Source organism: Akebia trifoliata, chromosome 14 (assembly GCF_017979445.1).
Source record: "Akebia trifoliata isolate Shusen 1 chromosome 14, ASM1797944v1, whole genome shotgun sequence".
Taxonomy (NCBI): Eukaryota; Viridiplantae; Streptophyta; class Magnoliopsida; order Ranunculales; family Lardizabalaceae; genus Akebia; species Akebia trifoliata.
The window spans coordinates 30774294-30780141 of NC_141388.1; the positions used below are offsets into that span (position 1 = coordinate 30774294).

A 5848-nucleotide genomic window follows, 5' to 3' on the forward strand; every position below is an offset into this window, starting at 1 on the left:
CAAAATTATTATATATACATTGTGGTCACATTTTCAATTTACTCATTTATCCTTCCTGTGAATGAGGTCAGTTCATCATATTGTCCTTAGTACATAATTACTAAATTTTATATATGACTACTTATGTAATTATAAAAAAGAAAATTATAAAATTATAAATAGAAAATGACTGTTTTCCCATTCTTCCTGGGAGATCTTTGAAATGGACGTTAAGGGTAGTGACGGTTCTTAAATTTATGGATGTACTTGTTCCTTTACTAGCCATTATTGCTCATTTTTATTTGGGTTATCCAAACCCATCTACCACGAGCCTCTTTAATTGTGGATGTTCTTGTTCCTTTGCTAGCCATTATGGCTAATCTTTATTTGGGTTCTCATAGCCCATCTACCTAGTCAACACCTGGCCCTCCATAGACCACAGCTTTAAAACTTGTCTGAGTCAAGTCAAAACTCTATTGAATTAACTCGACCTGATTGGATTTTCAGATGAAGAAATCCTCTAACTCGATGAAACCAAGTCACCCCATAGAGATTTATCCTAAAACTTAATCGTTGAATGTCCGACGAGAGGGATTGCATGCATGCTTGTGCATGAGGATTAATCAAGTGCTCTAAGAGGTCCCAGAGATCTCAGTAATAGAAAAAATTTAACTTAGTTAATAAGAAAAATATCGGTCAATTCAAATAAATATTTGACCAAGTTATTTGGTTATTATGTGTAATACTTTTGTGTTGAGCAAAAAAATAAATATTATTATTTATTTTAAAATCTAAAAATTATATTTTAATTATATATTATTTGTTTGATTCATCAGAGTTGACTCACGAGTTTTAAAGTTGACTCAATGGACAATCTGAAGTTTTAAAATTATGATAACATTGAAGGTTTCTTCTTCTTATCCGTCTACCACGAGCCACGAAAGCATTTTTTTATCTATTACCTATATCTATTACCTATATTAAAAGGAGATTCATTCGTACGACTTTTTTGTTTATAAATATACCCTCATATATTATTATAAATCTCTTTTATATCCCACAAAAAACTCATCCTATAAAATATCCTTTTCTTTTATAAAATACCATTTACATCCCTTTCTTTCTCTTTGGACCTCTTCATCTTCTTCTCTCCCAACCTGACCTTTCTTCTCTCCAAACCATTAATGGACGAATTCCTCGTCTTCTCTGTGATTATCGTCATCATCATTTTCTTCCTCGCAAGGAGTGTATTTCTTTTCAACTCCTTGGTTGCAACCGTTTTGCATCTCTTTGCTTCCAATCGTTTCGATTACAACCGTTTTGCATCTTTTCGAGTGCAACCGTCTTCAAAGATCACGTTGCTTCGAATGTATACATACTTATACTTAGTTAAATTAAAAAATCAGATCTCCTCACCCAATCTTCTCATCTTCTTTCTCACCCAATCTTCTCATCAACATCAATCAACTTCGACCTCCCATCCCACCAATTTTTTGGTAAGAGATTTAAACACAAGTTCTGATTTTCTGATTTTTTGTTTTTCCTTTCTTTTAGTTTCTCTTTTATTGATCTCTTTACAATATATGCATTTTGAATATTTAATTCTTTCATGATTAAGTATATGCATGCCAATTGTTTGATAAAATGTCTGACATATGTTTTTTTTCATTAATTTTTTTCATTTATAATTTTTGTTTCTGATTTGCATATGTCAAAATTGTTTCTCTAATTTTTTTTTTTTTTACATAGGATTTCTAGCATATGTGATAAGGTTTTTTTTACGTCTCCTAATTTATTATTTTCCGGTCATCTTTTTAGTTTAATAACTAAATATAAATATTTGAATATTTAATTTTTTTCATAATTAAGTATATGCATGCCAACTGTTTGATAAAATGTCTGAGATATGTTTTTTTCATTAATTTTTTCTTTTTATAATTTCTGATTTCTGATTTGCATATGTCGAGATCTCAAACTTGTTTCCCTATTTATTTTTTGTCAATTTTACGGAAAATAAAAGAAAATTTTTATTATATGGTTTCCATCTTCTTATGGCAGTGTTTATTTATAATGGCTTATAGATTCATAATGGATAGTTTTGTATTAGTTCCATTTATGTATCATAATTTTCTAATAACAATTACTTGAATGTAATAGATCCTTTGAAACTATGTCTACAGAACCACTCCCTCACTAACTTTCATGATCAATTACATGTAATCCCACATCATTACTTGAGAATGAGTTTAATTCCTAAATCAGTTTTTCTGTAAAGTTATACACCCATAGACTTCTAACTCCATAAATTGCAAGTAGAAATAACATAGAAACATAAATACATCTCCACTCTATTTTATATTATCATATTGATGCCACACACAACATATTGCCAACACAAAAACACCTCAATTTTTTTTTTTAATACGTATGTTGCTGCCAGCAATACACATCTCATAACAATTTTTTTTTTCATCGTTTGGATGTCACATTCAAAAAGTTGAAACAAATAAACAAACTCTATTGAACTTCAACCAAAACACGCCTTAGGATGTTCCCTTAACATATATTTTTTTTTCCATCGTTTGGATGTCACACTAACTTTTGCAAGTATGGGACTCTACCAAACTGCCTTGTTGATTCTCTTAATTTATTCAATCTCTCAATCAAACACTTTTTTCCTATATTATATTTGTTGCTCACTTCTCTTTACTCATATTATATATATATATATATTCTTCGACCTGCAGAGAATGCATCTATTACTTATATAAAAAGAGGATTCATCGTACAACTTTTTTGATTGATAAAAATATCCTTCTTTAATATATTATTTCCTTATATGTCCCAATTCAAAACTCTTCTTTTTCATTTGAAACGTCTCATCCCCTCTCCACCTCCCCCGCATCTCTTTGTGAGACCAAAACCATACAATCCCGTTTCATCTTCTAAACGCTCTCCATTTACACTCGAAACTCTTCATTTTACCTGTGATTCTCTTGATCTCATTCTCAATCGATTCAATAATTTCTCCTACAAGAAGAAGAAAATTATAATTGCCACCTTTATTGTAATCCAGCTGAGGACCAGATCTCCACATCAGAAAACCCTAATGACCATATTGAGTTTGAAAACTTTCGTGTTTCTCTCTCTTATTCAATCATCACGATTTCTATTGGATTCTCTATTGCTCAAAATGGGAACGATGAGTTGGTGAAGCTTTTCCATGCTAGGACTCATAAAAGATTCCAACGCCGTATTAAGAGGAAACCCATGACTTTCATCAAGAAGCTTTGCAATTACCATAAGTCTCCTTCCTCAATTCCATGTCTCTCTTTTTTTAATTAAAAAAAATTCATTTTATGTTAATTTGTTTCTCTGTTTGAAAGAGGAGTTGCAGAGGACAAATCTTGAGTCGGAATCCATTAGAGAATCAAGAGAAAAAAAAAAGGCGTTTGTAGGCAAAAGTTGAGCTTTAGCTTCAACTTTTAGAACTTAAATTTGTTAATTTCTAAATCTCTTTGATTCTGGTTTGTTAATTTCTACTTTGTTTAATTTTTCTTATTCTACTTTGTTCTTTTTTCTTTTGGTGGTACAGGCAGCATCAGAGCTGATAAGAAGGTCCGTCAATTTATCTTCTCTCAAATTTTCTAAGTTACTTCATTTTACAGGTTATTTGTTTCCTGATTCTTTAGTGGCTATTTTAGGTTTTGTATTTAGAATTTTAGATGTAGCAAATAAAGAAAATCTATAAGTGGTGCTCAGATTATTCGATATTTTTGTGAATATTTTGTTCTTGTTTTTCAATGGGTTGCTTTGAAATCCATGTAACATAATTTGCATCTTTAATAAAATTAGATTTCTTATTTTGGGTGATGACAACAAAGTTTATTTGGCAACTTTCAGAGTTTATCCCTTTTCATCAAATATTAAAACAATGTCTTTACCATGAAAGTGGTTGGTTGGCAACATTTTTGAGTGGGAATAACATAATTCAATATCCTTCCTTTAATAGTTTGCTTAATCAAAAGGTTTACCGAATGTTAAGCAATTCTACCATTGTTAATGGTGTTTGCATTCTTGAATAGTCTTATTGTCATTAAGTGTTTCTCCGAGTTTCATTCCAAGGTATTGTTGCCCCATATGCTCCAAATCATTGTTTGAGATGTCTAGAGCTTGGAAGAGAATAGACAAGGAGGTATGAGGGTTTTTCTTTCTACTTATCTTTCTTCTTGGCATGTTTGTCATTTTTGTCATAGGAAATACTACCTACAAATTAAGTGAAATTGATATTATATCTAGAGATCAATGTTAACATCTTATTGAGAGAATGCTAAATATTAACAAAGATTAAAAAATTAATCTTTCTTTTTAAATGGAGAGCTCATTTGAAAAATTAAATTTCAATTATAACTGTTCACATGCCGTTACCAAGAATAAAGTTTTATTTATGATCTAGGTTTTTTTGCACTTACAACTTCATTGATGAACAAATGTACTTATCACCTTAGAAACGAATCTGGAATAGCCTTAATTTTTATTAGGAGAACTTATCTGTATCTAAGTTACCATCCTTATTACTATTGGCCAGTGATCCCAATCATCAATTCCTCCTAGATGCTCTGTTATTACAAGTGAAAAATTAGTTTCCATATTTCATGTTTATCTGTATTTTTGTGGCAATTTGAACAGGCTTTATTGGATTTGGGACTTTTCCATCCTCCCTCTATCATTTTTCTTGAAGCAGATTTTTTTAGAAAATTTTTTATGCAATTAATATTTTTGTACTAATTATAATTTTTTTTAGAGCAAGAAGATGAATTCAAGAATGAAGACAACCCGCCTAGATTACAACCTTAGCTAAACAAATATTCCTCCTTAAACACAAACTCCTCCAAAAGTATACCTCTAATCCATGAACTGTAGGCCTCATGTTCCAAAGTGTTTGGGCAGAGCTATCTTCATGATATGATGAGTTATCTATTATTGAGTATGTCGGACAATGAATTGATGTGTAGACAATGTTCTTTCTAACTGTATATTGTGTAATCGCATTCACTGATAATTACCTTTTATTTATGGGATTTTTTATAACACTGATTTCTCTTTTAATATCATTTTTTTGTTGGACAGCCTTGTACAATTTCAATTCTACACTAAACTATCGACTTTTGTTATCTCACGTTTAGGTACTAATAAACAATGAATTGGTTGTTGAGAGAGGTGAGGTTATTACCCTTTTGTTTGTCTATATTTCCCTTTTGTTTATTTATATTTCTTTATATTTTGGTTGTAACTTCTATCACAAACACCATGTAATTAATGGTAAGTTTTGTTATTTTTCCTTCCATTATGTCCTTGATTCTGAAAACATGTTTGACTATTTCGTAAAAGGAAACCACCTCATCAATTTTAATAAAGCTATGGGCTTAGTCCATTATCTTCTTCAATTTTAATATTTTCACTGAACTTAGTTCTATAACTTTTGTAATAAGATATGAACTTGAGCATTTGTTCTCATTTTAAGTTCTAATATTAGTCTATAGGTTATGTAACTCATGGAAATTGATTCTTGAAAAAACATATGATCCTAGGGAAAAACTTGATTGTTGAATTTTGTGTTTATGGAGTCAGGATCATATATTTTTACACGAGTAATTTTCAATGAATCATTAGAACCCAAACTTTCAATTTACAATTCACATTTCTTAAGTTGTAATTGTAAATTATAAAATAGCTCCAAACCATAGGCTTGCCCCTTGGTTCTTCAAAACAATATATTTTGAAAACTATTTTTTTTTGTTAGAAGTATTACTAATGGAAATTTTCTCCAAGAAGTGTCCTTTTTTAAGTGTCCTTTTTTATATTGTTT

At 30.2% G+C, this 5848-nt stretch overlaps 1 long non-coding RNA gene across 1 annotated transcript; it reads left to right on the plus strand.

Moving 5' to 3' along the window:
- Positions 1 to 1068: 1068 nt before the first annotated feature.
- LOC147386750 (uncharacterized) lies at positions 1069 to 5556 on the plus strand. The gene is made up of 3 exons (XR_015172331.1): positions 1069 to 1475; positions 3575 to 3597; positions 4784 to 5556. It is a non-coding gene; the product is annotated as an uncharacterized LOC147386750 (long non-coding RNA).
- Positions 5557 to 5848: the final 292 nt, after the last annotated feature.